Source organism: Aquarana catesbeiana, linkage group LG12 (genome assembly GCF_042186555.1).
Source record: "Aquarana catesbeiana isolate 2022-GZ linkage group LG12, ASM4218655v1, whole genome shotgun sequence".
NCBI classification, from domain to species: Eukaryota; Metazoa; Chordata; class Amphibia; order Anura; family Ranidae; genus Aquarana; species Aquarana catesbeiana.
Window position 1 is genome coordinate 219,171,069 of NC_133335.1, and position 26,572 is coordinate 219,197,640.

The following is a 26,572-nucleotide window of genomic DNA, read 5'->3' on the forward strand; positions in this document are numbered from 1 at the left end:
GTTGTATTTTATTCTTGCTTAGCTAGGAAAGACAAAAATAATGAAGCAAGGGGCAGCCTACTGACCCCTGAGACATTGTACCGTTAGCTGTGGTCTGTCAGATCTCCTTCAACGGCTAAAGACACACATGTCAAATCGAGTTTGTGATAAAAGCATCAAATCTGATCGCACCTCCGTACGATACGACAGGGAAAGTGTAAGGATATTAAGGCATTAAGGCTGAATCAACAAAAAAAAAACTATCGTCTGCAGTGCGAGATTCGCTCCCGGCAAAGTAGGCTGTTGCCTGTGGCTCCTGTCTATCTGTCACCGAGCAGAGAATTTACATTGCAAAAGATTATCAGGTAATTTATTATTTACCAGCCCATATCCTAAAAAGGGTTGTATCCAGCAAGGCAAAGTGTAGCTCCGGCTATATTAGATGTTTCTCTGGATATTATGTTAGGAAACTTTCTGATACTTCAGTTACTGTCTGTTTTCATCCATAATTTATCATTGAGTGAACACAAAACAGGATCAGACGGACACCATTTGTTCCATGTATTTAATAAGAAGTCTACATTTGTCATTTGTTTTAAAAAGTCACAGTGGCCATAAATCTGAGTAGCTTCACAAGTCTGCATGAATATATTGCTGACGTTGCTCACAATACACATCTCTTCTCAAGAAGCTTCAACTTTTATCATTTAAAAAGCCATCCTTGCCGTTTCAGGTCTTCGAGGAATTTGACCTCCCCAATTATATGCTATTTCGTTACTTACAGCTCCGCAATGCCCTGCGGGCTCAATTCACTGACACATTTCCTACTCTTCAAGTACTTCCCCTAGTGGATGTCATTTTGGGCGTGGAGCAGGGGAGACCCGTCCATTAGGGGCACCCGGGCACCCCCCCTATCCTCGCCACCCCCTATATGCAATGGATAGATTTATGCATAGCATGAATCTATCCACTGCGGCCGCAGCCGCCCCCTATTCATATGTCAGGCCCCTTTCGGGTCACCGGGCATGTGAATTAGAGCGGCGAGGGTGTTTTTTTGAAGTACTGATTAAAACCATAGGTTCTATTAGGCTTCAAAATAGGGTGAACTCGGGACGCAGAGCATTGCTTCTGGAGCAACAGCGAATGAAAACACTGATCCTCCTCCCGGCCAATTGGGAAGCAGGTATGAAACCTGTTTCCCGATTAGCCAAAACGTCTGGCGGTCCTACCGCGGAAGCTGCTCCAGGAGAGGACATCGGAGCAGCTTTCCTTGAACCCGCCATGCTCTCATGAGCGTGAGTTGGCCCATCCTTTACAGCTATAACAGCTTCAACTCTTCTGGGAAGGCTGTCCACAAGGTTTAGGAGTGTGTCTATGGGAATGTTTGATTATTCTTCCAGAAGAAGGCCTGCCTTGCCGTCTCCACTCTAATTTATCCCAAAGGTGTTCTATCGGGTCGAGGTCAGGACTCTGTGCAGGCCAGTCAAATTCCTCCACCCCAAACTCGCTCATCTATGTCTTTATGGATCTTGCTTTGTGCTTTGTGCACTGGTCAAAATCATTTAGTGGAGGGGGGATTATGGTGTGGGGGTTGTTTTTCAGGGGTTGGGGGCTTGGCCCCCTGGTTCCAGTGAAGGGAACTCTTAGGCCCCTTTCACACTGGGGCAGGGGCGGCAGCGGCGGTAAAACGGCGCTATTTTTAGCGGCGCTTTACAACCAATTTTGCTGCGCTATTCGGCCGCTAGCGGGGCGCTTTACCCCCCCCCCCCCGCTAGCAGCCGAGAAAGGGTTAAAACCACCACAAAGTATGCTGGCGGTATAGTCGCGCTGCCCCATTGATTTCAATGGGCAGGGGCGGTGGAGGAGTGGTGTATACACACCACTCCTTCACTGCTCCAAAGATGCTGCTAGCAGGATTTTTTTTACGGTCCTGCCAGCGCACCGCTCCAGTGTGAAAGCCCTCGGGCTTTCACACTGAAGAGACAGGAGCGGCTCTTCCAGGGTGCTTTGCAGGCGCTATTTTTAGCTCTGTAGCGCCTGCAAAGCGCCCCAGTGTGAAAGGGGTCTGAAGGCGTCAGCATACCAAGACATTTTGGACAATTTCATGCTCCCAACTTTGTGGGAACAGTTTGGGGATGGCTCCTTCCTGTTCCAACATGACTGCGCACCAGTGCACAAAGCAAGGTCCATAAAGACATGGATGAGTGAGTTTGGGTTGGAGAAACTTGACTGGCCTGCACGGAGTCCTGACCTCAACCCAAAAGAACACCTTTGGGATGAATTAGAGTGGAGACTGCGAGCCAGGCCTTCTTGTCTACATCAGTGCCTGACCTCACAAATGGGCTTCTGGAAGAATGGTCAAACATTCCCATAGAGACACTCCTAAACCTTGTGGACGGCCTTCCCAGAAGAGTTGAAGCTGTTATAGCTGCAAAGGGTGGGCCAATTCAACATTGAACCCTACGGACTAAGACTGGGATGCCATTAAAGTTCCTGTGCGTGTAAAAGCAGACGTCCCAATACTATAGGTTATATAGGGTATGTGTATAGAAAATGCTGCATTTTTACTTTTCATGCTCATTATGTTCACTGAAATGTTAGCAGTTATTTATACAAACATTTTGGGTTGAGTACTTTAAGGTAATACTACATTTTTGTTTTTATTAGCTCATAGGGGACTATTACAAAAATGGTCTTTAAATGTGCACATGGTATGATAATTTGCCTGTAACATTAACAAAGTCTGCACCATTCATGTACGTGGCTGTAGCTTGTGGCAGAGTTGGTTATTTGCCTTCATTATCAGAATGGTGAGCTTGAGGGCTTTCGAATTCCAGCCATAATGTGGAGTTGCCCTTTAAGCAGGACTGTCTCCCTGTATTCAGCAGGAAAATTGGATTCAGACAAAAGAAAAAGAAAAGCACGTACAAGGAACCGGCGCTATAATGCTGAACTAATTTAAACAGGAAGATGACATTTGCAGATTTTTTTTATACAGCTCCAAGTTTATATCAGACAAACATTCTTGGGTTAAAGGCTTCCGTTGTACGAGCTTAATAATGATTTCCGTGAAAGCCGAACAAAATCTTCTCCGGCTGATATTATCGCCCCGGCACTTGTTATGTTCCAGAAGCTAAAGTGATGGCTAGTTCATTTCTAATAGAGGACGCTGACGGCTTCAGTGGGATTAAGTGCAAAGTGTAACAAATTAAAAATCTGCTTTGAACATGTTCCTAACTTTGTGAAACAGCGCAGGTAATTGTAACACCACCAGCCAGACATCGGCACAACTAGACTGGGGGTTTGGAGAGCCGCCATGAGAAACTCCTCAATTACTCCACTTGCGTTCAAGCATGTCATCTTAAAAAAAAAAAAAGTGACCTATCCTCCAAGACTTTGATCTAAACAAAAGTTTTCTATTGCAGCTAATAGAGGAGCCTACAGACAGAACGAAAGGTTTGCCCAATTTGGCAGGCTGCATGAGAACATTCTATTGTCTGTAGGCCACCCCTTGACCATGGCCAACATCTACTCTGTTTGAGCTGTCTTCTGGGGGAATCAATCGACCAGGGATGGATATTTCTCCAAGTGCTGCCATGATTTGTCTGTGAAAGTTCACATATATCCAGGTTTTGGTATATTTCAGGGGTCTCCAAACTTTCTACACAAAGGGCCAGTTTATTATTCTTCAGACTTAAGAGGAGCTGAACTGCGACCAGAAGGAGTAGAAAATGTCCTGGCATCTGTAATATTACCCCATCATTGGTGTCAGTGAGTGGAATAGTGCTCCATTATTTATGTCAGTGGGAGGAATAGTGTCCCATCAATGATGTCAGTGGACGGAATAGTGCCTCATCATTGGTGTCAATGGGAGGAATAGTGCCCCATCAATGATGTCAGTGGACGGAATAGTGCCCCATCATTGGTGTCAAAGAGAGGAATAGTGCTCCATTATTTATGTCAGTGGGAGGAATAGTGCCCCATCAATGATGTCAGTGGAGGGAATAGTGCTCCATCATTGGTGTCAGTGGGAGGAATAGTGCCCCAACGTTGATGTCACTCAAAGGAGTAGTGCCCCATGAAGGATATCAGTGGAGGAAACAGTGTCCCATCATTGGTGTCAGAGGGAGGAATAGTGCCCCAATCAATGATGTCAGTGGAGGGAATAGTGCCTCATCATTGGTGTCAATGGGAGGAATAGTGCCCCATCAATGATGTCAGTGGACGGAATAGTGCTCCATCATTGGTGTCAGTGGGAGGAATAGTGCCCCATCGTTGATGTCACTCAAAGGAGTAGTGCCCCATGAAGGATATCAGTGGAGGAAACAGTGTCCCATCATTGGTGTCAGAGGGAGGAATAGTGCCCCAATCAATGATGTCAGTGGAGGGAATAGTGCCTCATCATTGGTGTCAATGGGAGGAATAGTGCCCCATCAATGATATCAGTGGACGGAAAAGTGCCCCATCGTTGTTGTCAGTGGGAGGAATAGTGCCCCATCATTGATGTCAGTGAAGGGAATAGTGCCCCATCGTTGATATCACTCAAAGGAATATTCCCCCATCAATGATATCAGTGGAGGGAATATTGCCTCATAGGTATCAGTGGGCGGAATAGTGCCCCATCGTTGATGTCACTGGGAGGAATAGTGCCCCATCTTTGGTGTCAGTGGGAAGAATAGTGCCCCATCGTTGATGTCACTGGGAGGAATAGTGTCCCATCATTGATGTCAGTGGATGGAATAGTGCCCCATAGTTGATGTCAGTGTGAGGAATAGTGCCCCATCATTGGTGTCAGTGGGAGGAATAGTGGCCCATCGTTGGTGTCAGTGGGAGGAATAGTGCCCCATTGTTGATATCAGTGGGAGTGCCTCGAGTGCCGGATAAAGGCAAGCAAAGGGCCACATCCAGCCCCTGGGCTGCAGTTTGGAGAACACTAGTATAGCTCAATGTTTCTCAGCCACCCCCGGGGTGCCACAAGCACGGGGTGCAGTTTGAGCTTAATCAGCTTCATGAATTGCCATGCTGTGGATGGGTTTTATGATTGGGGACTCTGATGTGATGGAGGGACTCATTTATAGGGGCCTATCATGTATAGGGGGCCTCTGACGTGATGGGGATCTTTGATGTGAATAGGGGCTTATGATGTGAAGTTAATTTCATCAAGACAGTTGTGTAAATCATCCCAGGATTAGGTTTCCCATTAAGTAACATTTACAATTTTTACATTTTAAACTGGGGTACCATGAGATTTTGCATACTTTTAAAGGGTGCTGCAACTGAAAAACATTTGAGAAACGCTGGTATAGCTAGTAACAATCACATTCTGTCTCATTCAACTGGATTTGTAATGTAATGTTGAAGGCATTTCATAGCTTCTACTTTAATTTCAGTTGTCAAACTTTGACCAGTTGTTACATACGACTTTTGACACGTTTCGATTTCAGAAAAATCTTATTCAGGGGGAGATTTGGTGGTCAGTCCGAAATGTGAATATAAATTGTGTGTTCGCATTTCAGACTGACCACTAACTTTGGCCTGAAGAAGATTTTTCTGAAATCGAAATGCGTCAATTCTTGCAGAATCAACATTTTTATTTTTATCTTTTTGCTTTTATTGAACAGATGGAACAAAACAGTTTCAGTGGTAAATTTCACAGACCAAAAGGGAGCAAAAGTTTGTTGTTACTTTGTTGCTTTACTTTTAAGCAGGGAGGCTTTTCATTGCAGAAGAAGACAATACAATGTCCTTTTAGTATCTTACCTTTATTTCCTGCTTGCAAACTCCTTTACAATGTACATTGAGCTTACATGTGCAGTTGAGTGTATGTTGAATTAACTCCTGTGTGCATGCATTGGAGTTCTGTCATCCTGGACCAGCCAGTAGGGATGGCTAAAGAAAAACTGTATAATGTGTGTGTGTATGTATATATATATATATATATATATATATATTGTAATGTTTGGGGGACCAGCTAGATCGCAGGACACAGGCTTTTCACTCAAAAGGAGATTTATTGAACTTAAATAGCTTCACAGCAGCAAAAACAAAAGAAAAAGGTTTTAGTCTCACCGACTTGCAAAGTCCAGAACTGCTATCGCAGTTAAACAGTCCTTAATTTCTGTTGCAGCTAGCTTCCCCTGGCAGGAGACTTCCAGGCAGGACACTGCTATTCACTTTTGTTGCTGCACAACAAACACCATCCACCATCCACATTCTCCTTTACACTCCTCCACCATCCACTCCAACTTCCTGTCTTGTTTTAAACCCACTTCCTCTGACAGGTGAGTTAACCCTTTTTGTTCCCTTAAAGGGACCACAGTCCAAACAGAGGGGAAACATAGCGTCCTTCCAGGACCCAGCCACGGCGTCCTGTACATATCCCCCCCCTGTGCCCCAACGCCATGGAGGTGGAGGCAACAGTGGAGCTCAAACAATGGACTCGGGAGAGGGCATCTGCATTTTGATGCAGTCTCCCGGGCCTATGCTCCACTACAAATTTAAATTCCTGGAGTGCCAGGAACCACCGAGTAACCCTGGCATTATTCCCTTTACCCTGTCTCAACCATGTTAAAGGGGCATGGTCAGAAATCAGCCTAAACTTCCTCCCCAAAAGGTAATATCTGAGGGATTCCAGAGCCCACTTAATGGCCAGACACTCTCGTTCAATTATAGCGTAGTTTTTTTCCGCTGGTGTTAACTTCCTACTGAGGAAGACTACCGGGTGCTCCTCTCCATTAATAACCTGTGACAACACTGCTCCCAATCCTACATCAGAAGCATCAGTTTGGACAACAAACTCTTTTGAAAAATTGGGTGCTACCAGGACAGGGTGTTGGCACAGTGCCGACTTGAGCTCCAAAAAGGCCTTCTCAGCGTCTGCATTCCACTCCACCATGACCGATTTCCGACCCTTAGTCAGATCGGTCAATGGAGCCGCCAACGTGGCAAAGTTGGGTACAAACCTCCTGTAGTATCCCACCATGCCCAAGAATGCACGTACCTGCTTTTTTGTGAGGGGACGGGGCCAACTCTGTATAGCCTCTACCTTGCTGACCTGAGGTTTCACCACCCCTCTACCCACGATATAGCCCAGGTATTTCACCTCCTCCATTCCCAAAGCACATTTTTCAGGGTTTATTGTAAACCCCTCCTTCCAAAGAGAGTCCAGCACTGCCTGGACTTTGGGCAAGTGTGATTCCCAGTCTCTGCTAAAAATGACTATGTCGTCCAAGTACACTGAGGCATATTTCTGGTGAGGTCGTAAAATCCTATCCATTGCTCGCTGGAATGTGGCTGGAGCAGTTTGCAATCCAAAAGGCATCCTTTTGTACTGAAAACTCCCCTCTGGGGTAGAAAAAGCAGTTTTCTCTCTAGCAGCCTTAGTCAACGGGATTTGCCAATATCCCTTGGTAAGGTCTAATGTAGTGATATACCTGGCTGGACCTAGTCTCTCAATAAGCTCATCTACCCGGGGCATGGGGTAGGCATCAAACCGTGAAACTTCATTAAGTTTCCGAAAATCATTGCAGAATCGCAGAGTCCCGTTGGGCTTCAGTACCAACACAATCGGGCTCGACCACTCACTCTGCGATTCCTCAATAATCTCCAGGTCTAACATCTTCTTCACTTCCTCTGAAACAGCCTTCCTTTGGGCCTCTGGGATGCGGTAGGGCCGGACAAAAACTTTGACTCCTGGTTCCGTGATGATATCATGCTCTATGGTACTCGTGAGCCCTGGCAAGTCTGAAAATTTTTCTTTATTTCTCTGCAAGAACTCCTTTGCCTGCTGGCTTTGGGTTTTAGACAGGGTATTTGCTACTTGGACACTCTCCACCCCAACCCGAGGCTCCAATCTTGCACTAGCCAGGGAGGTCACTGGTTCCCTCTCTGTCCAGGGCTTTAACAAGTTTACATGATATATTTGATAGGGTTTCCTCTTACCCGGTTGGTGGATTTTATAATTCACCTCTCCCACTTTTTCTACAACTTCAAAGGGGCCTTGCCACCTGGCTAAGAATTTACTTTCCACAGTGGGAATCAACACCGCTACTCGATCCCCCACTTGGAAATTCCTTATTTTAGCAGCCCTATTATAGACTCGTCGTTGGGCCTCCTGAGCTTTTTGTAAATGTTCCTTGACTAGTGGCAACACAGTTCGGATCCTCTCCTGCATTTGGGAAACATATTCAAGAACACTCTTATGCTGACTAGGTTCACTTTCCCATTCCTCCTTAACAAAATCCAGTAGTCCGCGAGGTCTCCGCCCATATACCAACTCGAAGGGCGAAAACCCAGTGGAGGCCTGGGGCACTTCCCGGATAGCAAACAGGAGAGCTGGTAACAGACAGTCCCAGTCTTTCCCATCCCTTTGTACAACTCTCTTAAGCATAGATTTAAGGGTCTTATTAAAGCGTTCCACTAACCCATCCGTTTGGGGATGGTAGACCGATGTGCGCAGCTGTTTAATCCGGAAGAGCTTACACACGTCGGCCATAACTCTCGACATAAACGGGGTGCCCTGGTCCGTTAGTATTTCCTTGGGAAAACCAGTCCGTGTAAACAACTGGAATAATTCCCGGGCAATAGCCTTAGAGGAGGTATTTCGCAGGGGTAGCGCCTCAGGATATCGGGTGGCATAGTCGAGAATCACCAGTATGTAGGAGTGACCTCGAGCCGACTTCACCAAGGGACCTACTATATCCATGGCTATCCTTTCAAATGGGACCTCAATTATGGGCAGAGGGACCAAAGGATTCCGGAAGTGGGTCACCGGAGCGGTCAACTGACAGGTGGGACAAGAGGTACAGTATCTCCTTACCTCTGCTTTCAGACCTGGCCAGTAAAACCGGTCGGTGATCCGTGCCTCCGTCTTTTCAACTCCCAGGTGTCCCCCTAAAACATCATCATGGGCCAGGTCCAGGACCTTGCGTCTATACTGTTGGGGTACCAATAATTGCTCTACCACATTTTCTCTCACTTTGGTAACCCGATAAAGCAATTCATTACATATTGCAAAGTGTGGCCACCGCTCATTCGCACCTGGCTCTTGGGGAACCCCATTTAATACTACCACCTGTTCCCGTGCATGGGCCAAAGTGGGGTCCTGCATCTGGGCAGCACCAAATGCCCCCTGCGGAACACCCAAATCCGGCAGGGCAGGGGTAACGGCCACTTCCTCATCCTCTTCCCCCAGCATTACCTGAAGTGGGAAAGGTTCCCCCCCCTCTTCAGTGTTCAGGTAGGTCTGTGAACCACACATTTTGACACCCTTAATAACATCAGCACTACTTTCATTACCATTAACCAAATCATTAGCATTTTCAAGAACATTCGGCATTTCAGGGTTATTTCTCTCATCCGCAGGAACAGAGGGACTAGTTTCTCCCCAGTCTCTGGACCGTTCAGGTAGTTCTCCTTGTCCCCACAGTTTTGCAAATAACGGACAGTCTCGTCCTATGATAACATCATGTACCAAGTTTTTTACCACCCCCACCTCTTGAGTACCAGTGCCACATGCTGCGGAGATGGTCACCGAGATGAGAGGGTACTCTCTAGTGTCCCCGTGAATGCACACCACCCGTAAAGTTTTTCTTACCGGACCGATCTTCCCAATCACTCTAGGATGGATCAGGGTTACCATGCTTCCGGAGTCCAGCAAAGCCCGGGCAGGGAGGTGGTTCACTTGGACTTCACACTCGAATTTCTCTTCTCCAAGATCGATATGTGTTGTACATGCTTTATGGGCATAAAAAGACCCCCTCCGAAGAACCCCGCATTCCATGGGCTCCTCTTGCAGTGGGCAGTGGGCCCGGGTATGGCCCCAGGAATGACATCGCCAACATTGTACATCCCCTCCTCTCCGAACAGGAACAGGTCGCTGAGAAGGTATCGGGAGTGACTCTTGACCTTCTGGGGTGTTGGTTCCAGGGCTCCGGGGAACGTCCTTTCGAAGGGCAGCAGTCGAACGAATAGGCCGTGGCAGACTGGGTCCTTGGCGCTTGGTAGGGCCAAGCAGATCCTCCACCACTGTGTATCGTTCTACCATCTCGACAAGGAGGTTCACTGTTTTGGGGTCTCCATGGCTGACCCACCGTTGAAGGTCGTCTGGCAGTGACCTTAGGTATCGGTCCAGCACGACCCGCTCCACGATTTGGAGGCCAGACAACATTTCGGGCTGCAGCCATTTTTTTACCAGTTGCACCAGGTCATGCATTTGAGACCGTGGTGGACGATCAGGACGATACTTCCATTGGTGCACTCGTTGGGCCCGAACAGCTGTAGTTACCCCCAAACGAGCCAATATTTCTGCCTTTAATTTTTGATAGTCTTTAGCGTGATCTGGTGGCAGGTCGAAGTAGGCTTTTTGCGGATCTCCGGTTAGGAAAGGAGCAATTAGGCCGGCCCACTGGTCCTGGGGCCACCCTTCTCTCTCTGCCGTCCTCTCAAATGTAGCAAGAAATGCCTCTACATCATCACTCAGGGACAATTTCTGCAAAAAATGGCTTGCCCTCACGGTCACCTGGTTGCCAGGGGCAACAGCCGCTTGCTCACGGCCCTGAGAAAGCTGCTGCACTACTTCTTTTAAGGCAGTCACTTGAGCCTGCATAACCTCTTGCTGGGTCGCTTGCTGGGCTGCCAACTGGGCCACCAACAGGCGAGTGTTTTCTTGCTGTACCTCATGGCGAGTCTGCGCTTGTATATTAGCCAAGGACAGCTGTTTAATTAGCTCCTCCATTGCTTCAGCTTTCAAGGTTTGTGCGGCTTTAACCCAGGACATAAATCCACTGTACTGTCCCTTTAAATGTCAGTTTTAAGTTCAATACACAAAAAAAAAAAATGCCTGTTACTCTGTCCTGCCCGCATTCGAGCACCACTTGTAATGTTTGGGGGACCAGCTAGATCGCAGGACACAGGCTTTTCACTCAAAAGGAGATTTATTGAACTTAAATAGCTTCACAGCAGCAAAAACAAAAGAAAAAGGTTTTAGTCTCACCGACTTGCAAAGTCCAGAACTGCTATCGCAGTTAAACAGTCCTTAATTTCTGTTGCAGCTAGCTTCCCCTGGCAGGAGACTTCCAGGCAGGACACTGCTATTCACTTTTGTTGCTGCACAACAAACACCATCCACCATCCACATTCTCCTTTACACTCCTCCACCATCCACTCCAACTTCCTGTCTTGTTTTAAACCCACTTCCTCTGACAGGTGAGTTAACCCTTTTTGTTCCCTTAAAGGGACCACAGTCCAAACAGAGGGGAAACATAGCGTCCTTCCAGGACCCAGCCACGGCGTCCTGTACAATATATATATATATATATATTATATTACCAAAAGTATTGGCATGCCTGCCTTTACACCTTTACACGCACATGAACTTTATTGGCATCCCAGTCTTAGTCCGTAGGGTTCAATATTGAGTTGGCCAACCCTTTGCAGCTTTAACAGCTTCAACTCTTCTGGGAAGGCTGTCCACAAGGTTTAGGAGTGTGTCTATGGAAATGTTTGACCATTCTTCCAGAAGCACATTTGTGAGGTCAGGCACTGATGTTCATCCCAAAGGCATTCTACCGAGTTGAGGTTAGGATTCTGTGCAGGCCAGTCAAGTTCCTCCCCCTCAAACTTGCTCATCCATGTCTTTATGGACCTTGCTTTGTGCACTGGTCCAAACCCTTTGGTGGAGGGGAGATTATGATGCAGTTTTTTGTTAATCAGGGGTTGGGCTTAGCCCCTTAGTTCAAGTGAAGGGAACCCTTATGCCCCGTACACATGATCAGACTTTCCGACAGCAAAACCATGGATTTTTGTTCGAAGGTTGTTGGCTCCAACTTGTCTTTCATACACACGATCACACAAATGTTGGCCAACAATTACGAACGTAGTGACGTACAAGACGTACGTGATGTCTCCATTACGAACGCTAGTTTTACAAGACCGAGTGCTTTCGGCTCGTACTTGATTCCAAGCATGCGTTGACTTTTGTCCGACGGACTTGTGTACACACGATCTGAAAGTCCGACAACAAACATTTTTGTTGGCGGAGAATTTGAGAATCTGCTAGCCAACATTTGTTGGCGGAAAGTCCCCCAACAAATGTTCAATGGAGCATACACACTGTCGGACTTTCCGCCAACAAGCTCACATCCAACATTTGTTGTCGGAAAATCCGATCGTGTGTACGGAGCATTAAGGTGTCAGCATACCAAGACATTTTGGACAATTTTGTGGGAACAGTTTGGGGATGGCCCCTTCCTGTTCCAACATGACTGCGCACCAGTGCACAAAGCAAGGTCCATAAGGAACTTTTCTGGCCTGACCTCAACCCCATAGAACACCTTTGGAATGAATTAGAGTGGAGACTGTGAGCCAGGCCTTCTCGTCCAACATTAATGCCTGACCTCACAAATGCGCTTCTGGAAGAATGATCAAACATTCCCATAGACACACTCCTAAACCTTGTGGACGGCCTTCCCAGAAGAGTTGAAGCTGTTATAGCTGCAAAGGGTGGACCAACTCAATATTGAACCCTACGGACTAAGACTGGGATGCAATTAAAGTTCATGTGCCACAATGCTTTTGACAATATAGTGCGTATATGTATATGTATATATATATATATATATATATATATATATATATATATATATATATATATAATTTTTTTTTTTTTTTAATTTCAGCTTTAACAGCAAAACATCTGTACTCATTACACTTCATTTAAAAAAATAAAAAACAATTTGCCTTAAAATTTATGCCAATTCTCTCAAACTAAGCCTCTCTTTCCGCAACAAATTATAATAATTGTTAGCATTTGTCGATATGACAGGTTACATAATCAAATAAAAAAAACAAGTAAATTAAGTAAAATCCAGCACACTGAAAAATAATAGAATTAATAAACCACAACAAATTAATTCAAGCCAACCCGGCGAGAGAGAGCGGTAAACATATTCAGCAAATGCGAACGCCGTTAGCTCAGCATAACCCCATAGTTGCGACCGCAATCGCTGAAATTCAACACAGCTGTTTCTACATAAGAATAAATAAATAAGCGAAACTATAAATGAATTAGTTCGAGGAAAGTAATCAAACAAATTCAACAGAACCTGACGACACCTGGTCTTATGTACAGTGCGCATAATTTTCTGCATCAATGTTTACTTGTTGTCGGGGTAAAATAATTGCAGCCAGATGTATTGTGCAAATTGAATTTGGTTTAAACATCTGGGCTTAGTTGAGTCAACATGATAAAACTAAATAGCAATAAAACAAACCGGCAACTTGAAAGTGAAACGTTATATAAGAAAAAAAAACGAGAGCGGGGCGGATGGAGCGTACTTTTAAAGATCACACTTTGATGTTAACCTCTTGCAGACTGGGCAACCCATATATTGTATACAATGGCAGGGTGGGTGGACCTTAACGCCCTGCCACCATACATATGCGTCCATGGGCCTTCGAAGTTCTGTGCTGGGAGCTCATTCGCTGATCGAGCTGTCACTGAGGTGCCGGCGGCTTGGGCTCCCTCTCATGTGACCGTTGTGACAGCCAATCACAGCTGTCTCTACTTCTCTGCATTAAGACCTACCTAAGGGGCAGCACGGGGGATGATGGCAAGGGGTTAAGGGCCAAAACAGACTTCTCCACTGCATTGCATTGGTGTTACTACAATGCACATTAAAGCAGAACTTCACCTGAAAAGACAAGTTGCACTGATCCCCCTTCTTCCCCCCTCCTCTGCCTGTATTGGAAATTAAATTTTATTCCTGGGAGCGGTTACCTATTTCTGACAGGTACCCACTCCCAAATCAGACTGGCATGCTTGGGCGAGCAGAGCAGAAGCTCGCACACACACAGCCCCCCTCCCCCATCCGCAACCTCCTGAGACACGTTGCATGTCCCGGCAGACTGCAGGAACATTCAGGAGCACAGCGTGCAGGGCTGGTTCTACCAATAGGCAAACTAGGCAGCCGCCTAGGGTGCACTGCTGCCTAGGGCGCTCGACCACTGGTGTTCCTACTCTCTTCTCTCTGCAGCAAGCAACTAAGTCTCAGCATAAGCAGGCAGCTGGTTGGCTGCATTTGATGGGCGTTGGTGAGGCTGCATTTGATGGGCGCTGGTTGGCTGCATTTGATGGGCATTGGTGAGGCTGCATTTGATGGGCATTAGTGAGGCTGCATTTGATGGGCATTGGTGGGGCTGCATTTGATGGGCATTGGTGAGGCTACATTTGATGGGCGTTGGTGAGGCTGCATTTGATGGGCGCTGGTTGGCTGCATTTGATGGGCATTGGTGAGGCTGCATTTGATGGGCATTGGTGAGGCTGCATTTGATGGGCATTGGTGAGGCTGCATTTGATGGGCATTGGTGAGGCTACATTTGATGGGCGTTGGTGAGGCTGCATTTGATGGGTGCTGGTTGGCTGCATTTGATGGGCATTGGTGAGGCTGCATTGATGGGCGCTGGTAGGCTGCATTGATGGGCACTAGTGAGGCTGCATTTAATGGGCGCTGGTGGGGCTGCGTTTGATGGGCGCTTCACTAAAAAGGTGGGGTATATATGGGCAGGGCAAAGGGGGTGGAGACAGGGGTGGCGCCAAAATGATGTTTCGCTTAGGGTATCAAAAATCCTTGCACTAGCCCTGGCAGCGTGCCTCATGCATGCATAGTGAGAAATACAGGAGGATACTTATCCGTCATGCCATACCATCAGGGAGGCATGTGATTGGCCCCAAATTTATTCTGCAGCAGGACAACGACCCGAAACATACAGCCAATGTCATTAAGAACTATCTGCAGAAGAACAAGGAGTCCTGGAAGTGATGGTTTGGCCCCCGCAGAGCACTGATCTCAACATCATAGAGTCTGTCTGGGATTACATGAAGAGACAGAAGGATTTGAGGCAGCCGACATCCACAGAAGATCTGTGCTTAGTTCATCCAAGATGTACATAGGACAACCTACCTGCTGAGTTCCTTCAAAAACTGTGTGCAAGTGTACCTAGAAGAATTGATGCTGTTCTGAAGGAAAAGGGCGGTCACACCAAATATTCATTTGATTTGGGTTTTCTCTTCTGTTCATTTACTTTCTGTTTTGTTCATTGATAAAAAATAAGCTATTAGCACTTCTATTTATGAAAGCAGCATTTTTTCACACATGCCTAAAACTTTTGCACAGTAGCATATATATTCACTATATATATATATATATATATATATATATATATATATATATATACAGTTGTGCTCATAAATGTATATATCCTGGCAGAATTTATGATTTCTTGGCCATTTTTCAGAGAATATGAATGATAACACGAACATTTTCATTTTTATTTCACTCATGGTTAGTGTTTGGCTGAAGCCATTTATTATCAATCAACACTGTTTACACAAAATATTGACACTTTGGGCCCAATTTAAGACAGAAAACAATTCCCCTTGGGATTTGGACTTTACCGGCACTTAAATAGGTATACAATCGTATTAGCGTAAAAAAATGTATTTATTGATAATACATAGTTAAAACAGGAGTATACATTACAACAGCAACTGATAATACAACTTGTGCAGGATGGTAATATGTATGAGGTATCCTTCACCCGACACGTTTCAGAGTCTGTTTTATGCACTCCTTCCTCAGGGGTATGTATGATATCAAATCTCTACAATATAAGTACAAAAAATCAGAGAGTTCTTTGCCATGAGGTGCCATGCTGAACTTCCAGTGACCAGTATGAGAGAGTGAGAGCGATAACACCAAATTTAATACACCTGCTCCCCATTCACCCCTGAGACCTTGTAACACTAACGAGTCACATGACACGGTGGAGGGAAAATGGCTAATTGGGCATAATTTGGACATTTTCCCTTAGGGGTGTACTCACTTTTGTTGGCAGCGCTTTAGACATTAATGGCTGTGTGTTGAGTTATTTTGAGTGGACAGCAAATTTACACTGTTATACAAGCTGTACACTCACTACTTTACATTGTAGCAAAGTGTCATTTCTTTAGTGTTGTCACATGAAAAGATAGAATAAAATATTTACAAAAATGTGAGGGGATGTACTCACTTTTGTGATATATATATATATATACACACACACACACACACTATATTACCAAAAGTATTGGGACGCCTGCCTTTACACGCACATGAACTTTAATGGCATCCCAGTCATAGTCCGTAGGGTTCCGTAGGGTTCAATATTAAAGTGATTGTAAGGGTTCATTTTTTTTTTTTAAAAACATATCATACTTACCTCCACTGTGCAGTTCGCTTTGCACAGAGTGGCCCCGAACCTCGTCTTCTGGGGTCCCCTGGCGGCTCTCGCAGCTCCTCCTCACAACAGATAACCCCCTAGGAGAAGCGCTCTCCCGAGGCTTACCTTGCAGGCGCGTTCCCGTGTCCAGCATTCAGCGTCCATAGTCTCCGAATGTAGGACTCGGCCCCGCCCCCCGGCGCCTGCGTCAATGTATTTGATTGACAGCAGCCGGAGCCAATGGCTGCGCTGCTATCAATCTATCCAATCAAGAGCCGAGAACCCCAAGCAGAGAGACAGCGCGTCTCCGTCGGGTCAAGTTCTAGGGCTCAGTTTAGTGAGGGGCCGGTCACTGGCAGGTGTTTCTTCACCTTAATGCATAAGATGCATTAAGGTGAAAAAACACAAAGGTTTATAACCCCTTTAAGTTGGTCCACCCTTTGCAGCTATAACAGCTTCAACTCTTGTGGGAAGGCTGTCCACAAGGTTTAGGAGTGTGTCTATGGGAATGTTTGACCATTCTTCCAGAAGCGCATTTGTGAGGTCAGGCATTAATGTTGGACGAGAACACCTGGCTCGCAGTCTCCGCTTTAATTCATCTCAAAGGTGTTCTTTTGGGTTGAAGTCAAGACTTTGTGCAGGCCCTCCACCCCACACTCGCTCATCTATGTCTTCTTAATATGTAATGTTTTAGAACTGGTTAATTTTTATTGAAACGCACATTTACAACTAGAACAAATACACATTTGGAGATGTGGATTTTTTTTAATTTGGCAGAATTCAATCTAATATTTTGACTCCTAGATCTAAAGGCCAAACACACTTGTGTATTTGTATAGGATGGTTCAGCAGCAACAGTACCCTACCATAATTCCAGACTTTCCATTTGTCCTACTGGAAGTTTTGAGGTTTTCTGCCCACCTTTGTGTGTCCCAGCTCCTTCTGTTATATTTTCCATAATATAAAATAAGTAAATCCAGCAGGAATGGTGTGAACAGAGGTGGACAGACCCTGGATCTCAAACAAGAGATCTCACCCAGAGAGTTCCCAAGAGACAGAAGAACCTGTTTGGAGTTTACCTTTACCGTACCATCTGCAAAAATGAAATTATTAGTTCTGGGTGGTCAGACCCTCTAATTGGCAATCAGTAGAAGTTAGTTTGGTGCTCGTTGCAGGAAATCTAGTTTCTGTCATCTGTTTTATGACCGACCATAAAGATAATAAAATGGCTGATGCACGCAGGCTAACTTTGTGGCTGCAGGCTGTTCACTCTGAAACTTCCCTACCAGGTATCCGATGAAGTATGGTTGTATGGTAGAAACTGCTGGATGGACTAAACTTGTCACAGAGCCTGGCTGTTCATTTGAGCCCCATAAACATGAACGGACTTCCATAAAACTTAATTAACTGCAAATTGGAGTTCTTTTTATCAGGCACTGTGTCATTCTGTTGGCACATAATATCTGCCTAAAGCACCATAGTACTCGACAAGTGGACTCTATAGCTGCTGAACCGTCGGACTATGCTTTACCCTTGTAATTATCCATAGCGGCACAACTGTGTTGGCTATGAGTAGACACCGATGTCCACACAACTCTGGGGAAAAACTGTTATGTAGGTCGTTATAGGTTTAATGTAATTACTTGCTGGGAAATTATGTACTGTTCAGGGTTATATGGAGCATGAGGCATTAAACGCTTCAGGAGGAGCTGTGATTATTGCAAAAAGCCTATTAGCATCAGGTAATATAACTCGACCTATTAATAGGGCTATAAAGCAAAAACGGTCACATGAAAAAGAAAAGGAGTAGAACACGGGATCTGGTGAGAAACAAGAGAGTCTCAGTTAGATTAGTGAAGAGGAGGCCATTGTTCCTGCCATGAAGACCAGGAGGCCTGTTATTTACTTACAGAGATAGTGGCACCAAGAGAAGCCAAATTTATTTTTAAAGCCAATTAAATGTTTTTGGGGTTTTTTGGGGTTTAGAGTGGAAAGAGTTTTCATTTTGGTTCCACGACCCCATTGGAGAGGTTCTGTTTTTCTACCTGCATCTGTGACAGCAAGGCAAGAAATAAGGGTATTGTCTTTAGGTCAGGAGGGCACAGAAAGCAATAAAAACATTGTCAGGTTTCACTCAGCTCCCCTACATGGTGGTGTAGGCAAAAGAACTTGGATGAACTTTCCCAGAGAAAGACATTTCCAAATCATTTTAACACACAAACTTTCCATTGCTAGTTGTATCCAGGAAAGGAACTTTACTATTCTTATTAGGTAGTATCGTTGTCCTCACAGGTTACACTCCATCTTCTCATAAGTTCCTGAAAAGATGTTCCTGTTGAAGATGCATACTTTCTAGCTTTGTTAGATAGGAAAGAGGGACACATTATAGCACAAAGTATATAGGCACAGGACATACCCCTGTCATGCCTTGAGTTACAGGAACCATGAAGATTCATGCTCAAAAAGTAATTGGTTTTACCTGGATATCTTTCACTACCTTTCCTTTATTTTGGCCTTTCAATAACAAATAGGATAATTTAAAATTTAGATAAAAGGTTTAGTGAAGTAACATGAGAGAGACACATGAACATGAGTGACACACCCTTCACTGGTAACTATACTCCATGTAAATTCCATTTTTCCTTGATAATACAAGGGAATTCTGTCTATGTATATTTTATGTAATTATGCAAACATGTGTAAACTATATATTTATATATATATATATATATATATATATATATATATATATATATATATATATATATATATATATATATATATATATATATATATTCTTTGACAGCAAATCAATCCCCTGAGGAAGACTTTGACCACGTATGTCGAAACACGTTGGATTTTGCACACTAGATGTTTGATTAAATATCATGTACTTTTGTATGTTTTTACATTCTCTGTAGGAATTTGAATGGTGTTTTATATCTTCGACCAGAGCTCATATTTTAAATGTTCATGTGCCCGGGCTATGTTGCCATTTTTTCAATAAAAAGTTTTTCAAATTATCATTTTTTCAACGTTTATAATTCTGCTATGAAAAAACCCCACTGGGGGAGATTTTCCCATATTGCAGGTTTAGTGAAGTAAAAAAAAAAAAAAAATTAGCAATCCTTACATCAGGCCAAAAAGAGGGGCAACTGAAGAAGGGAAAGGGAAAGAGCGAAAGTCCCTCCAAATGAGGAACAGTTTGGAGGTATGCTCTCCTCTTCTATCCAAGAAAGAATTAGACTAAAGAAAGTCTAAAAAAGAGGTTACCTCTATGGGACCACATGGTTTGAACAAACAGTCTTTTATTAAGAAATGCTTACAAAAAAATGTATAGTAATTGCTATGCAAAATGAAAAACCACCTTCACCAAACACTCATGAAAATATGACAATGTTGTCATGAAGAGTCTGGACAATGACTGACAAGACACGCTTAATCCATCTATAAGGCACCACAAGTTCTCAAAGATTTTACCACAATTCACAGGGGGCCAGAAGATCTAGGGCTGTTTAACAGACTACGCCGCCTCTTCTATCAACATGCTCTTTTTTAGCACATGAGCACCGCAGCACAGCTGATTGGCAACTGAGGTATGACGTACCGGGATTGCACAGAGGCCGATACCAAGTTTGAAGCTGGCCAAACATGGATCTTTTTTTTTATATCCAAATGGATTCCCTCATCCACACGTTTGAGATGGATGAAGGAATCCTCCTCGCTGTGGTATTGTAGTGGGACTCCTCTGCTGTCAAAATACACTGATCAGCACCGCAGCACTGCTTGACCACAAATTTTCCAACAGTCCCATTCAAGAGGAGTCAATCACTAGTTTGACTCTTCTTAAACAGGAATGGCAATAGATGGATCGAAATTCATCTAATCTCTGCTGTATCGGCAGAATTTCAATCCATGTAAGACCAGCTTTATTCAGGTACTTAAAGCGGAATTTCACACAATTTTTGAAGTTCGCCATTTTTTCAAAGCTTATAACTTTTTTTGGCCATAAGGTACTTCATATCCGGCTGTCCGTTGGCTCTTGGGATATAAGTGTCATCAATCCCAGGAGTCAACGGCCAGCCTCTACAACAGGGGTCTCAAACTGGTGGCCCTCCAGCTGTTGCAAAACTACAAGTCCCATCAGGCATTGCAAGGCTGACAGCTACAAGCATGACTCCCACAAGCACAGGCATGATGGGACCTGTAGTTCCGCAACAGCTGGAGGGCCGCCAGTTTGAGACCCCTGCTCTACAATGTGAGTGCGCCGCGCTTTGTACGCAATGCACATGCGCGAGATCTAGAGGTTCATGCTGGGTAGTCAGCAGCACTGTATCCCGGAAGGAGTTACGAGCAGGTTTCAGATGCCAACACTGAAGATGGTAGTGCGCTTGCTAAGTTGGTGACAGTGAGTAATTTGCAGATCTAACAAAAAAGACTTAATTTACTATATATATGCCTGAATGTATTATATAAGATGCGACCGGCTGGAACTATGCTTTAAAGTGATATTAAAGCTTCAGCTTTTTAAAAAAAAATAACAATCATGTCCTTACCTGCTCTGTTCAGTGGTTTTGTACAGAGCAGCCCCGATCTTCTTCTTCTCGGGTTCCCCGCTGGCGCTCCTGTCTCCTCCGCTTGACTAGTGCCCCCCACTGGCAAGCTGCTTGCTTTGGGGGCACTGCTCGCTCCTGAGCCCCGCTGTATGCGTCCATAAGACACATAGAGCCGTGGCTCGGCCCCGCCCGCCTGCTCTCTCCTCATTGGCTCACTGGCTGTGATTGACAGTGGTGGGAGCCAATGGCTCCTGCTGCTGTGTCAGCCAATGAGGAGAGAGGCTCCTGTGGACATCACTGGATCAAGAGGGGTCTCAGGTGAGTATTGGGGGGGGGGGGGGGGGCTGTGGGGGGAGAAACACACAGAAGGTTTTTTACTTCTTGCATAGAATGCATGAAGGTAAAAAACCTTCAACCTTTACAACCACTTTTAGTGCTTGCACTTAAAAAAGCGCATTTAGCAATATGTTAATAAATACAAAGTGGTAGTAATTCATATCTCTTTAGCTGCCTAGACTTTAGCTTTAGTAAAAAAAATCTAGGTTTCATGGTGTTATAATCATCTCTTCGTTGACACCGCCGGTGGCACAAATTCACATCATCTTGCTTTTTGTTGTTGCCATTTGCCCTAAGCACTGCAATTGAAGCCCCGCTGTTTCGGTTACTTTTCTCTTCTTCACCTTCTGGAGTGCACCACTTTTAAACATACTCGCTACCATTCCTGTTCTTTGCATCTTAAAAAGAGCTAAAAGGTGTTTTTGGGATATTTTCAGCAATCTGAACGATTTGCTATTATACCCAGAAAGTAGATAGAACAAAAAAAAATGTGATAAGGTGGGAGCACAAAGAGCTATGTCAGGCTTTTTGTATAACATGGAAGGATGCGATACAATCTGTCCTGTTCTGGGTCGCACGCCTCTTGACCCACCGACACTTTTTTCTCCACAGCTCTGTAATACATACAACTTTCCCCAGCACTCAGCCCTGTTTGGCAGGAAAAGAAACCCAATTAAAACCTGTTTCTAATATTTTAATAAAATCGGAGGTCTCAGTAGGCAATCGTTTGGGAACATATGAGAAAGCCACATTCAGGATCAAAGTGGCTCTGTAAAGTGTGTTGGCCGACCTAATCTGAAGAAGACCTCACTGGGGATACATATAGTATTGAAGAAAATGAGAGCAAACTAACCTGGAGGTCAACTCCATACCTTCCTTATATCTAAAGACACAATCTTTTTATTTAAACTTTTTGGTATAGTAGAAAATTGTTAAACTCCTGCCATGTATCTTTTTCTTTCTGTGTCCCATTGGGGAGATTTATCTATATTTCCTGACCCAGGGACAGAACAGATAATGAACGGAACTCGCCAATGGTTTGCCCTCTATTCACACTGTGTACAAATTGGATAGCTTCATAAATGTGTAGTGCTACTCCCTGAGGAGTCGCTGAATTGTTTGGGTCCCTTTGCCGACACTCTAATGATGACTAACCCCTGTACCTGGACCCGAGAACACTGACACACCTGTTAAATTTGAAATGGGCTTCATTTAAGGTGAAAAAGCCCTGTAAAAAAAAAAAGGATGGGTTAGACAAAAAAATCAATGAAAGTATTGTAGCACCCTGTAATGTGCTAAATGTAGTTAGGTTTGTTGTTAGTGCAGGCAAAAGTTAGTTTTAGCTCAGGGCTAAGCCTGAGCTATGAATCTGGGTCAGGTTTCAGTTACTCAGGGCTGGGTGACTCGTCCTAGCAGCTTCTCTTGTGCCTTCATCTGTTCTTTGGGACATTGGAGAATGTTCCAGACATAGTGGGTGGAAGTTAGGAGGAGTTCCTTGGTAAATGTATGAGGTCCTCAGCCAATCCCCAGTAAAGAGCTGGCAGGGGGCAGGCCACCTTATAAATAGGCATGAGTCATGCCAGGGGGGACAGTCAGGTGGAAGATGGAGATGGAGTGCTGAGGAGGCTGTTGGTGGCCCTTAAGGGTGCCCCCTAGTCTTGGGGGTGACCTCGGGCCTAGGGCCCGGGTGCTGGAAGATTCCTACCAAAACACACAGAGGAAGCCCTTCCTGGAGACATGGGAGCAAAGAGAGAGGACAGCAGGAGCAGGACAACATGTCTAGGAGATCTCCTGAGGGTCAACGGGGTGGCCTGTTGTGTCAGTCTGGAGGACTGTGGGGAGAAGTTAGCCTGGAGGCCTAGTGAAAGGGACAGCTGCAGCCAGGTTGGTTGGCAGTGCCTGAAGAGGTGATGCTGGGATCAGTAGCCACAGGACTGATGCAAGCTGCATCACTGAAATTCTGCTACACACCTAAGGGGCCTCGGGTCCCTGCCTGTAATGGGCCTTTGCTGCACATGACTAAGTGACTATCAGGCACTCACAGTGTTCCAGCTAGGTTCTGAAAGCAAGTGTGTGCTGGAGAGAAGAAGAAGAGCTGTATATATAGAGATTGTATATAGGAAGAGTTGTCCCTGAAGTTGTTGTTGAAGTCAAATGAGCATCCCATACCCGCCTATCCCTATCCAAGTTTTTACCCTCAATTCATAACAAAAAACAAAGCCACGGACTGTTCTTTGACTCAAGAGTGCCTGTGAAAATATGGTGTGTCTGGCTGTGCAGGGTGGGGGATCCCAGGTTACTTGCGGCGCCTTAGGGGGTGCACTACAGTAATAACAGCTTTAGGATTATTCACAACAAGGTTCAACAAAGTAAGCAAGATGACATATCTTCAGATACAAGGCCCCTCCAATTCCACTGGCCAGTGGGAGTAAATAACAGTAAAACAGGCCTGCGGGTGTTGGGGCCCTGAGATGTAGTGGTGGAGTGCTTAAGAGCCCTCCCACCAATAGCAAGTCTTGAGATTTACAGCAGTCCCTCGGTGGCCAGCAAAAGGGTCCTCCCTCTCAAGCCGACACCGGTATCTGTAACAGGAAGCCCTCTATCCAAAAGTCCCTGGATCTGTTGCAGCCCTTTTTTTTTTTGGGACACTCCTGCAATCCCTGTGTAACACAGTTGCAGTCTCTCTGGAACACTCTGGGAAAACTGGAACATTCACAGCAGCGCGTGGCTCTCTCCCATGTGGCCCTTGCAGCCAGAAGATCTCAGCACAGCAGTAAGTAGTAACTGCAGCCACATGGTCCTGGACTCTCAGCAGCAAACAGTCTCTGGCAGCAGCAACACAGCACAGCCCTGGGTTCTTAGCAGCCTTGTGTGCACCACAGTCTTTCTCCTGCAGCAGTAGGCAGTCTCTTATGGCGGCAGCGCGTGGTAACCACATATGGTCCATCAGCTGTCAGCCTCTCCCAGCAGCAGTATTTGCAATAGACCTCTTTCGCATGCTCTTAGGCTCGCTGTAGCATGGGCACTAGGCACCCCCCCCCAGTTCTGGCACCCTACCTGGGCAAAAAAAAGGGACATACTCCTCAGCTGTGGCAGCAGCGATTCAAGTTCTTCTCTCCTCCTGCAGTGTTCTTAAAGCACAGAGCAAAAAAAACATCTTTGGAAAAGTCTGTCTTCAGCCCTCCTGGGGTGCTTTTGAAGGAGCCCAGCTGGTGCTACAAATGTTCACTCTATCTGTGCTATGGTTGGCCAAGGGAAATATGGGAAAGAACTGTATGGCCCGGCTCACCATCCTAAAATGAAGGTGCTAAAGGTCTTGTGTGATGGATTTGTAATGGACATGGTGGCACATAAATATTTTGTGTTTAAGTACTTCTTTGAGAGATCTTTATAGTTTTGTTTTCTTGACCATACTGTAAAGAGGCCATGTCAGTCTCTTGAAAAACCTACCTAAAGTTCACTCCAAGAGAAGAGCTCTTATCCTCATTTCACAAGTGACCAGTGACTCCTACTCACCTATATGGAAGTGTCAGATATTTCCCTTGCTGCGAGCTGTGGTCCCATCCTATGACCCCTATGTTCCTTTGTGTCCTGTACTGTACTGATGCAGGGGTCAAAAAATTAAGCCACAGCATATGACAGGGAATACAGGCACCCAACACTTCTGATATTGTCGAATGCCATAGAGTCTTCCAGAGGCTGTAGCAGTGAAACGGAGGGGATGTAGGAAACATAGACCACCACTGCAGTTGAGTATAGGAGCTCTTCCATTGCTGTGCACTTCAGGTAGCATTTTTGAAGGGACTAAGAGGGTCTCTTAAGATTGGAATTAGGATGGTGGAGCATGACAAAGGATCAAATATTCAAATAATTGCTGGAATGTGGCAGCTAATTCCCCATACAGTCCCAGTAGGGTCCCTGAGAAATTCACCATGTACAGATTAAAATGGTGAGCGCTCCAATCTGTAGAGGGTGATTCAGATATACAGTGCCTTGCAAAAGTATTCACCCTCCTTGGCATTTTTCGTGTTTTGTTGCCTCACAACTTGAAATTAACATGGATTGTTTGAGGATTTGCATCATTTAATTTACAGAACATGCCCACTTTTTTATATTTATTTTCTTATTATGAAGCAAACAACAAATAGGACAAAATAACAGAAAAAGTCAATGTGCATAACTATTTACCCCCCTAAAGTCAATACTTAGTAGAGCCACCTTTTGCGGCTATCACAGCTCCTAGTCGCTTTGTATAAGTCTCTATGAGCTTGCCACATCTTACCACTGGGATTTTTGCCCATTCCTCCTTGCAAAACTGCTCCAGCTCCTTCAAGTTGGATGGTTTGCGCTTGTGAACAGTAATCTTTTTAAGTCTGACCACAGATTTTCTATTGGATTGAGGTCTGGGCTTTGACTAGGACATTCCAACACATTTCCATGTTTCCCCTTAAACCACTCAAGTGTTGCTTTAGCAGTGTGTTTGGGGTCATTGTCCTGCTGAAAGGTGAACCTCCATCCTAGCCTCAAATCACACACAGAGTGGTACAGGTTTTGCTCAAGAATATCCCTGTATTTAGCACCATCCATATTTCCCTCAACTCTGACCAGTTTTTCAGTCCCGGCTGCTGAAAAACATCCCCACAGCATGATGCTGCCACCAACATGTTTCACTGTGGGGATGGTGTTCTTTGAGTGATGTGATGTGTTGGGTTTGCGCCAGACATAGTGTTTTCTTTGATGGCCAAAAAGTTCAATTTTAGTCTCATCAGACCAGAGCACCTTCCTCCATACATTTTGGGAGTCTCCCACATGCCTTTTCGCAAACTCAAAACGTGCCATTTTGTTTTTTGCTGAAAGTAATGGCTTTCTTCTGTCCACTCTGCCATAAAGCCCAACTCTATGGAGCGTACGGCTTATTGTCGTCCTATGTACAGATACTCCAGTCTCTGCTGTGGAACTCTGCAGCTCCTCCAGGGTTACCTTAGGTCTCTGTGCTGCCTCTCTGATTAATGCCCTCCTTGCCCAGTCTGTGAGTTTGGGTGTGCGGCCATCTCTTGGCAGGTTTGCTGTTGTGCCATGTTCTTTCCATTTGGTTATGATAGATTTGATGGTGCTCCTAGGGATCATCAAAGATTTGGATATTTTTTATAACCTAACCCTGACTTGTACTTCTCAACAACATTGTCCCTTACTTGTTTGGAGAGTTCCTTGGTCTTCGTGGCAGTGTTTGGTCAGTGGTGCCTCTTGCTTAGGTGGTGCAGCCTCTGGGGCCTTTCAGAAAGGTGTGTCTATGTAATGACAGATCATGTGACACTTAGATTGCACACAGGTGGACATCATTTCACTAATTATGTGACTTCTGAAGGTAATTGGGTTGCACCAGAGCTTTTTATGGGCTTCATAACAAAGGGGGTGAATACATACGCACATGCCAGTTATCATTT

General features: G+C 45.1%; 1 protein-coding gene across 2 annotated transcripts in view; it reads left to right on the forward strand.

The window, feature by feature from the left end:
• Positions 1 to 26,572, forward strand: part of CA10 (carbonic anhydrase 10) — a 318,945-nt gene that overhangs the window by 279,732 nt on the left and 12,641 nt on the right. The window lies entirely within an intron of this gene.